The sequence below is a fragment of the Trichomycterus rosablanca genome, chromosome 5 (assembly GCF_030014385.1).
Source record: "Trichomycterus rosablanca isolate fTriRos1 chromosome 5, fTriRos1.hap1, whole genome shotgun sequence".
NCBI lineage: Eukaryota > Metazoa > Chordata > Actinopteri > Siluriformes > Trichomycteridae > Trichomycterus > Trichomycterus rosablanca.
The window spans coordinates 12,371,921-12,383,433 of NC_085992.1; positions in this window are offsets into that span (position 1 = coordinate 12,371,921).

Sequence of the window (11,513 nt, forward strand, 5' to 3'; positions counted from 1 at the left end):
TTTTAATCCAATCAGAACCATATTATACCTGTATTTCCTCCAGCTTCACTTTCACAACCTGCTCCAACTGGAATAATCCACGCGTCAACAGCCGACACTCTGATTGGACAAATGCAGCAGCCGTAGGCTCTATTTGACCAGTTAACTCTTTGGAGGCTTCAAGCGCTTGGGCCAAAAGTGACTGAAGAGAAGGTGTGTTTCCCAGTAATACCTGGACAGAGGAATGAGAATGTATGAGGAAACTAATAGCACATTAGTTATGTATGTGTCTGACTCATGTCGGACCTCATCTGCTGAAATGACTGGTGTTCTGATACCAGTAATTAGCATGATATAAATAAGTTTCATCTAGAAAAATTGCTTGGGTGCACCTTATCCAGCTACTCAGTCCACGGAAGAGACAGGGGAACTCCAGAAAACCAGGAGGTCTACAGAACTCAAAAAGCTGCCACATCACCCATAACAAAATTGAGAAAACAAAGGGGGACCCGTGGTACAAAATTAGAGCTAAAACTGGAGCTTTGGCTCAGCCAAAAGCTTGGCCCTAGATGTAGCAAGTAATGTACAATTAGGCATAAGGAGCACTTTAAAGTGTAGTTTAGATCCTGGGTCGAGACCCTTAAGTGGGCCGTGAGCCGAATAAGAAGGGTCGCAGAGAAAAATAATAATAATTAAATAAGCATGTACGTGAATGCCACCTTGTGAAGGCTTTATGTTACATCTTGTAAACCACAGTGGGAGCAGATTGTACAGAGAGTAAAATGCATTGTTTGTGTTACTTAGGTCATGTACAAAATCATGAACAAAATGTGGGTTGCTTGGTTTAGACAAAACTACACTTCTGTAAATCTTAGACCCATGTTGCATAAGACATCTATACCTACATGAGCCACATTTCTAAAACTAATGCCAAGAGTTCAAATAAACCGGTCTGAACTCACATGTAGTTTCTGTATGCAGGTTGCGAGTCGTTCTGCATCGCCATTATGCTCAGTTGCCATCTTTAGTACTTTGGAGAACTGATCTTTCTCATGCTGTAGCTTCTCCAAGCAGGAATCTGATAAATCTGAGTAGAGTTCCCACGCCTGCAGATGAGCGTGTATCCTCACAGAGGTGTGTGTTAGATCCTGCTTCACCTCCAGCCATCTGGGTAACACAACACAAACACACATGCAAGTGTGTGAGAAATGAATTTTTTCTATTCTACAGCTTACACACGTGATGGCATTTGACCCACCGTGCTCGCTCGTTCTCCAGCTGTTGAGCAGGAAAGGTGGGATTAAGCTCAACCCACTGTTTGTCAGTCTCCTCAGCTTTAGCTTGCAAAGCCTATTTGGTGAAAAACAAACAAACAACAACAAAAAGCACATATACAATAAAATTATTTAGATAATAGTGTTGTTTTATAGCTAACTGTTTTAAGCTAGACTGTACCTGTAGCATATTAATGGTCTTCCTGAGCATGTTGAGGGAGATTTGAGGGCTTTGGCATTGCTCCAAGGATTGGGAGATCCACAGAGAATTCTGAACTGCTTGACTCAGGCCACTTTCAAACCCAGACCACGCCTCACTCACCTGCTGTAGGTTCTGCTTCAGTGTGCGGTTCTACAAGAGATATTTAAATGTTCGGTACTGAAGTTTTAAATTCAGGAATTAATGCACATAGGAGTTTTCATTTCATTTTCATTGTCATGAACTGCTTCACCCTGGTCAGGGTCACTGCAGATCTGGTTCTACCGTGAAACACTGGCCGTTAAGGCAGGAATACCCTGGAAAGAGAGCCAATCCATCCACTGAGTCTCTTTTTTATGTTTTAACTAAATGTTTTGCTTATATTATGCCTAATTCTTAAAGCAAATGGCTAACTTTTTTTTAAACTTTTTATTATGTGACCTGCACTTTCATGTACAAAATACACTATATGGCTAAAAGAATGTGGACACCTTTCCTAACTATTAAGTTTAGGAGTTTTAGTGATTGCTAATGTGTTTAAAATTAGTTATATAAAATGCTTTCACCTTTTGGGTTTTTTCCTGTTCTAGCCTGACTGTGCCCCGGTGCACAAAACAAGCTCTTTACAGAAGCGGGTTTCATAAATGGAACTCCATTTATTGGGTTCAATATTAACAGCTGTGCGTTTACATACAGACATGATTGGCTACATCTGAAGAGGGGGTATGGCCAAGGCCCTGTGATTGATTGGATACCAGGTGTGTTACTACAATACACCCTGAGATTCTAGGTAGGCTGGACCCACCGTCCTGACCAGGATAAACAGGTGGTAAAACATACAAAAGAAATCAAATTTAAAAAATGATGAATGCAGTCAGTGTGTGTACCTGTTCAGAAAGGGACATTAATGTCTGAGAGACTGAGTTGATCTGTGTGATGAAGCCCGAATCTGTATGCTCATCATCTTCATCATTTTCATAATCACCAGTGTCCAGCCTCCTCTTTCTCAACTGTTGAAGCCCGGCACATTTAGTCGTCAGTTCTTCCTCCAATCTCTAAAAGAAATGAAAACAAAGAAATAACAAGTGTGTCAAAAAAATATCAAACTACATCTGAATAAATGTATTAGCGATTAGCGAACTCTGACCTCACACTCTTCCAGGCTCTTTTCTGCTGCGTGATAACTGACAGGTTTTTTAGCCTGTTGCAACCACACTTCATGACCTTTGACCCAGGTGCGCAGAAGCCGCAGTCTGCTTTCTCGTTCTACGCAGATTTTCAGCCGCTCCTCGACATACTGCATCTACAGAAAGAGTTTAGAGAGGGCAAATGCTTAGAGGACAGATTACATACAACGTGAAGTCTGTTCACTCAGAAGCCACATTTGCAATAAAGCCATACACCATAAGATAATATCTGGGTAACTCGGTGGTTAGGGAATAGTTCATGTCTTACCACTACCAGGTTGCCACTGTTGGGCCCCTGAGCAAGGCCCTTAGACAGATCAAACATTTCAATGAAACTTCTCAAAGTAAATTATTTTCTAGGTTGTTCAGGGCACTTTCTATTTCACAATTTTACATTCATTTTCATGAGTGCAACTCCCGATGTAAATCAAATCCCAAATGGATTTTGGGAATCTTTCAGTTATGCTATACTTAGGATGCAATATAATGGCTTCTGTATCTTAGGTGGTGCACAATGTAATAATGATGAGGACTAATTTAGGTCTAGCTTTTCTTCCTGGTATGTTTAACCTGCGAATTTGCAACATCTGTCAACAGATCTGCTATATTAGTTAACTTGTGAAGGCGTGGTCCTCCACCACGGTATATCTATAATGAAAGATGCGTGTGTGTGAGTGTGTATGATCGGACCTGTGTGGGTAGATGCATGTTGAGCGTGGCCCAGCGCAGATTCACCTCCCCGAGCTTCTCAGCAAATCCTGTGTGTTTGTATCTGCAACTCTCACTCTGCTTTAGCACTGCCTGGTTGAGAAAATCCACTGACATCTGCACACACATCTGCGCTCTTTTTAGCTCCTGCTCACAACATGAACACACAAGCACACACACACAGTGAACCAATGCAGCCTTCTGTACATAGAATTAAATGCTATTTGAAGAAAGGAAAGGATTTGAGTATAAGTAGGTGGGTGCATGAGCAAAGCTGCTTTGTTTTGACAATGAAAACGTGCTAGCAGGGGTATATTTTCTCCACAGAATTTTAGTATTGATGCTTTAGGCTCATTAGACGTTAAAGCCTCGTGTTCCTTATTCTAAACTTCAAAATGGTAACTTAGATTTCTTTAATTAGATAGATAGATAGATAGATAGATAGATAGATAGATAGATAGATAGATAGATGATATATAGATAGATAGATAGATAGATAGATAGATAGATAGATAGATAGATAGATAGATGATATATAGATGATAGATAGATAGATAGATAGATAGATAGATAGATGGATAGATGGATAGATGGATAGATAGATAGATGATAGATAGATAGATAGATAGATAGATAGATAGATAGATAGATAGATAGATAGATAGATAGATAGATAGGTACAACACTCCTGATACGGTGTTACCATCCCAGTGAATGTACTGTATATACTTTGAATCTAACAAAAGAAATGAACATGAATGGGTGGCACAGCGGCCTGTTACAGTAGCCCACCATCTCTTAAAACTCAGCTGTGCTATCAGCCAGCTGGGTGTCAACACAAACATGACTGGCTATGTCTTAGGGGGAGGCAAAGCTTTTACTTTGCGCCCAGTGTCTATTTGTGAACTGGACCCACCCTGACCCCAACCAGGACTTCGGGTTTAGGAAAATTAAATACTATTAAGGAAATGAAAATAAATCAAATGAATTCAATTCTAACATTTTCTTTTAGAAACAGGTCACAATAAGCTTCTCTATACATATCTATTATACACTAAATTATAAACACATTTCCTAATAATGTTATGATACATTTTGTGCATGTATTATAACATGAGAATTAGTTCAGCAGAAAGAAACCAATCAAAACCACATGACGTGTGTTGAATTAATCTGCTCTGATCAAATTGTGGTACCTTGTAGGTGTTGAGTTGGCGTGTGAGTTGTGCTGCTGTGTTGGAGGACTGAACATCTTTATCAGTGTCCTGCATTCGTCCCTCAGCTGCACTCATCCACTTACACACCTCAGAGACTAATGACTGAGGACACACACACTCCACAAATTGCTGTAAAGAAAAAGCAGAGAACACGTGTGTGAAACAGGTATAGAACATGTGATGCCTTTTACACATTGATGACTCTTCTATATGAGGTGACCTTTCACCATGTGTTCGAGGAATTAGCCATATTATCATAAAACACCAATGATTGTTTGATTTAGCTGAGAAGAACAGATGAGTGTGTGTTTGTACCTGATGTACTTTCTGCTGTGTTGCACTGATGCTGGTGGTAATCTCCACCCAGCTGTGCTCCAGCTGAGTAAGATAATCCTTTAAAGAAAGCAGAACAGGAGGTAGGGCTTTCACTTGGACCAAATCTGTGGTGTCACCAGGGGTGGCACCTTCTGGAATCATGTTTTTAGATCGACAGGGACTGGTGGCAACATTTACACCCCGTGGACCATCAGAGGAGCTGTTCTCTTCACACAATGCCTTTTCAATTTCGGATTTATCCTTAACGTTTGTTTCATCTTTGCTAGAAAAATCCGAATGATCAGTTCCGGAAATGAAATCACTTTCTGTGAAATCATCATGTTCAGATGAAAGCAGATCAGCACTGGTATTGTCCCTGCTGAGACCGTTTTCATCAGTTTTGGTGGTTTGATGAGCAGGTTTGGTGGATAAAAGCATTGCATTCTGTGGTTCGCTCTCATTTAGCTGTAGGATCTCAGTTCCAGAGCTAATTACAGAAACCTTCAGTGCTGAGTTCACCTCCAGCTCTTTACACCAGTCCTGGAGAGGAGAGAAGAATTATACACCAGTACATGAAACTACAATAGAGTCGAGCTATGCCATATAAAGAGAAAACAGCCTCCTGACAATGTTTTATGAAGTAAAGGCTAGTCTAAGTCTAGGAAATGTAATGAAGTTATTACATTGCTTCATACAGCTGCTTTATTAATGAGCAGATGTGGTGTAAATGTGTGGTGCTAGTAACAGCATGGTCTTAGTTCCAGGGGTTTAAATCCCAGACTGGGCTCACAAATATACAAGGCACATGCCATTGTGAGGACACATATCAGTGCACCCTTAGTGCAGGTCCCAAGTCAGGATAAATTTCAGTGTTTGAGTCTTAAAAACTGTGCCAAATCAAATATGTGGATGAATGGTTTGCTATGGCGTCCCATAAAGGGAAAAGCAAAAATGAATCATCATCATCACCAGACAGACACAACAGTATAATTGGTCCAGCATTCTTCTACTTCTTTTTTTTTTTTTTTTGCTTCTTATTGATGTTTTGAGGCAACATTTTTAATTATTTCAGACCTAAATTTTACAGGGTGAAATTACATTTGAGATTAGATTTAGCTTGAACCTAGATTTTTCCTCATGATCCTTCAGAGTAAACACAAATATGTGCTATTTATTGGTTGACTTTGCTGAAAATGGTAGTAATAAATGTAACATTGGGGAAACAAACACATAAAATAATAAACGTGCTTTCTTTTTAATTTATTACATTCAGTAAATCAATAAAAACTGTGCAGACGTTTCTTTACTTTAAAGGATGTGTTTAAGACATGGAATTTGACCGGGTGTCTTAAACTTTTGCGTAAGACTATGTAATTATGATACAAAGATGTATCAAGTAGATGAAGTGATCATAGCAGAGCACCAGAGCAGCTTGAGTGATATGTCATGTATTCATATTTATTTGCAAGCTTATATGCTCTGTACAGCCACAGTTATGCAGACACCTGTTCATGAGCTTGTTTGACATGCCATTATTATCTGTCAGAATGATAATTATACTGTCTGTCTACTTATTCATACTGAAACCCCTGATTAATGGTTTGTGTAAACGTACAATAAACTCATGGTAGCTGGAGATGATTTGATTCACATCCTGTTTAGGAGAGTTCGTGTGACGTCTCCAGGTCTTCAGACGTTCTTTGGTTTTGTCCATCCACTCTGTCAACAATGCAGAGTCTCTGTGATACCTGTGAAAGAAACAACATGACTAGTACCACCACTAATGACAACTTTTTATTATAGCATTTTAAACTGTTCACTTAGCTAACTAACTACACCAGTAAGCCACATCATTAGGACCACCTGCCAAACATGCTGTCAAAACAGTTCTGACCTGTAGAGGCACAGACTTAACAAGACATCAGAGGGACTCCTGTGGTATCTGGTACCCGGACTATCCAGGTGATTTTGGAAAAAAACTGAATTTCTCGGACCAGTCAACCTTCTTCCATTGCTCCGATGTTCAGTTCTAATGCCCACTGTATGTGCTTTTGACAGTGGACAGGAGATAGCATGGGCTCTTTGGCTTGACATTTGATAGAGTTAGATACACTGTGTGTTGTGATTCATCCACCTCATCACCAAGATTAAAATGATCTTTAATTTAACAGTAGCTCTACTGTTGGTCTGAAAGAGATGCTACAGCCTTCATGTCATCTGGCATCAATAAGAATCAATATGAAATTCTCTGCTCAGCAACCTGTTGAGGGTTTGTGGTTTGTCCCTTCTTAGACCGCTGTTGGTGGTTTCTCACTACGCCAGTCTACAACCCTGTCGTCTGGCCTAGCAAGGACTTGTTTAGCAGACATTTAACATAAATAAATAAAATTACCCATAAAACATTTTAGAAAATAAGACCGTTTTACCTTCTCCAGAGTTTCTTCAAGTGGTGGATGGAGTCTTGTCCATGTTTCACTCTTCTCTGTAGAACAGCCAATCGCTGTTTCAGTCTCAAACTAGCCACATCCACTTTGAACACGAGACCATTTATTACATTTCCAGATCCGCCCCCTTTCTTCAGCCTGCACACCTGATCCAAAGTGACTCCAATCTGTTCTTTGTTCTCCTCCAAAATTTCCTGTAAAGACTAATAAATAGGATGCATGTCATCTTTTTTCCCCCCGATTTTAGTTTGTGTTCTGCAGAATCGGAGACCATGATCGACCAAATGACTGCATGTTAATAATAATAAGCAATACCTGATAGGTAGAAAGACTTGTATGTAGCGCCTCCTCTGTTTGGTCCTCCAGTGGCATCCTGGGAAGCTGAGTCTCCAAGTTTCTGAGAAGCTTTGCTAACCAGGACCGACTCTCCTCCCACTGAGTCCACAGCTTCAAAATTACAAACAATCAAAATAAACACAAAATACATTGTTATACAGTACACATACTGTAACTGCTTACTGACATTATATATTAGTCATATTTAAGGGTTCCTCTTACCTCAAGTACCATCTGCCAAGAGGTGCCTGTTTCTAAAGCCTGACTCTGAAGGTGGTCCAGCTGCTCCTCCAGCTCTGATACTGACATTCTCCACGCACAGAGAGCGCCACTGGGTATGCGGGTACTCAGATGCTGTAGAGTCTGAACATGCGTGGCCACTGACAGAAAGAACTTCTACAAGGGATAATAATAATTATTTCATAATTAATAATAGTCATGATGGCCTCTCTTCCCCATTCTTCCCTGGTTGTGATACCCCTTATTTAATGGTTGTTAATTATTCTCCACTTCTTACTTTTTAAACATGTATACACCCTGCTTTTTTGACTTGTGTAAGTTGTGCAGCTGTGCAGTGTGAGTGTGTGTGTAGCTGTTGAGAGTTGTGTATCTGTAGTTGTGCAGCGTGTGTGTGTATGAAAAGTCCACTTACTGTGTGTGTGTTAAGGAGTGTGTGTGCTGAGGAGTGTGTGTAGCTGTAGTTGTGCAGTCTCTGTGTGTGTGTATGTACAGTCCACTCACCTTGTGTTTGTTGAGCGGTGTGTGTAGATGTTGAGGGTTGTGGAGCTGTGCAGTGTGTGTGTGTGTGTGTGTATGAACAGTCTACTCACTGTGTGTGTTGAGAAGTGTGTGTAGCTGTTAAGGGTTGTGTAGTTGTACTTGTGCAGTGTGTATGTGTGTGTGTGTGTTTATGAACACTCCACTCACCTTGTGTGTGCTGAGGAGTGTGTGTAGCTATAGTTGGGCAGTGTGTGTGTATGAACAGTCTGCTCACCTTGTGTGTGTTGAGAGGTGTGTGTAGATATTGAGGGTTGTGTAGCTGTGCAATGTGTGTGTATAAACAGTCTGCTCACCTTGTGTGTGTTGAGGGTTGTGTAGCTGTGAAGTGTGTGTGTTCATGAACAGTCCACTCACCGTTTGTGTGTTGAGGAGTGTGTGTAGCTGTTGAGGGTTGTGTAGTTGTGCAGTGTGTGTATAAACAGTCTACTCACCGCGTGTGTGTTGAGGGTTGTGTAGCTGTGAAGTGTGTGTGTTCATGAACAGTCCACTCACCGTTTGTGTGTTGAGGAGTGTGTGTAGCTGTTGAGGGTTGTGTAGTTGTGCAGTGTGTGTATAAACAGTCTGCTCACCTTGTGTGTGTTGAGGGTTGTGTAGCTGTGAAGTGTGTGTGTTCATGAACAGTCCACTCACCGTTTGTGTGTTGAGGAGTGTGTGTAGCTGTTGAGGGTTGTGTAGTTGTGCAGTGTGTGTATAAACAGTCTACTCACCGCGTGTGTGTTGAGAGGTGTGTGTAGATGTTGAGGGTTGTGTAGCTGTGAAGTGTGTGTGTTCATGAACAGTCCACTCACCGTGTGTGTGTTGAGGAGTGTGTGTAGCTGTTGAGGGTTGTGTAGTTGCAGTTGTGCCGTGTGTGTAAGTCTGTGTTTGCCGAGCTCCACCAGGTCCTGCAGGCCTTTAAGGATGCGCTCACACTGCTGCTGATGTTCCACACCGTACTGCAGATCTGCTGCATGCTGACACACACCAACATACACACTCTCCCACACACTCTACAAGCAGAAAACGAATATGCATTACTCACATACACACACAAGAACACACAAACAAAAGCAAACACACCTACCTCCAGTGTGGTGATGTCCAGAGTCAGTCCAGGCACTCTACCCTGTCCTTGTCTCTCCGTCTCATTACTCAGCTTGCTTAGCTCTCTCTCCTTCTGCTGAAGGTCTTGCTGTAATCCAGCAACAGCCTGCCCACATAACCAGGACCAGAGGTCAAAAGTCAAGGCCATGACAAGTCCCAATTTTACTTATCTCCCAGTGTCTGTGTGGGTTTCCCACAGTCCAAAGACATGCAAGTGAGGTTAATTAGGGATACAAAATTGTCTATGACCGTGTTTGACATTGAACTGATGAATCTTATGTGACTAGTAATTACCTGTCCTGTCAAATAATGAATCCTGAATTATATCGGTGTAGGTTTTGAGACGAGTGAGATGTCGCCTGCTATAAATACCCAGATGCTAATGAACTACAAAATCTTTTCCACCCAGTGATTGCAGGCTGATGTAGGTAGAACTGCTTAACTACTCACCCTGATCAGGGTCACGACATGTCTGGTGCCACCCGGACATGCCCATCCTGGGCAGAAGTATTCGTAACTCATACACTAATAACATTTGTAGTTGGCATACAGTTACAGATTATACACACTGAGTATTTTTAATATGTATTAAGTTTTAATACATATTAGAGAGGTGTACGAGGTGTTCTTTATGGAGAGATGATCAGGACAGGGTGCGGAGTGTTAGGAGTGTACCGCTGCCACTGTTCACAAAAGGTACGTAATGTTATAATAAAGCAGAGTTTGATGTTTCGTGTGAGTGTTAATTCATACAGGAGGAGTGTACCAGGTATTATTTATGAAGAAATGAAGACAGTTATGACTGAGTGTTAGGAGTGTACTGTTGTCACGAATATGTTACAAAAAATAAGGCAGAACAGGATATTCTGGATATTCAGGATATTCAGTGTAAGATAAATATAGCTGAATATGAAGATCATGCTGTGCTTCTTCATATGTGTTTAGGGTTTTCAAGCATGGAAGCATTCATGTGTTTATTGTGTGTTACTTCAGACACACACGCGTTCAGAGTTATGATGAAGATGTAACAGGACATGCAGGAAATGACGGTTAGTAGAGTAAACAAGATGTGACAAAACTGACAGTGTTTAACACTTTTATACGTGACTGGTTGAAAATGGTGACGAAATGCTGACATGTTCTCACATTGTGTAGTAAGTGTGAGTGAAAAGCAGCTTACTGATGGAGCATGTATGTTTGTGTGTGTGAAACGCAGTGTTAAATATGTCTTATGTCAATACGGACCACAGCTTTGCATCTCAATTAATAATTGACATCTAAATACAAATGTCCAGTGTGCCTGACCTGTTTCTGCACTGCATGGTCCAGCTGTTTTTGCAGCTGCTTCTGTCTCTCAGAGAGAACGTTCTGCAGTTCACACACTTGGTCATGAAGTAGATCCACACACACACCGGCTGCCGGAGCCACGGCACCCAATGACTTTGTTAACTCCGGTCCCTGAGAAGCTACCTCTGCACCTAAAGAGGTAAGCAATGCAGCCAGACTCTACCAATCACACACACACAGAGGAAGAAAAGTTAATCTATTAGATTTAACTAAACTATGGATAGATTTACACTGATCAGGATAAATATTACATCCATGCTTAATTTATAACAATGGTGCACATAAGGGTGAAGGATCTATTAAATGTCAGGCTGATGGTAGGACCTCATTGTTCATGTATTCAATGCAGCAGATCTGATCAGCATAAAGACTCGAGTGTCTTTACTAAGGACCGAATCGTTATGACCAGAGGGCTGGGTTGAAGTATCTTAGGTTTTTGGGTGGCTAAAACTCATTGATGCCAGAGGATGTGAAGGTTATCTTATCCGGTACGAACCAAGACCAACTTGGTAATGCATGAATTTGTCATAACACACAGTGTGTCATAAAACACAGTGTGCTGAACCTTTCTGTGCAGTCTAGTGAAAGTGCCTATGCTAACTGTCCACTGTCAAAAGCACCTACAGTGGGCACACAAGCATTGG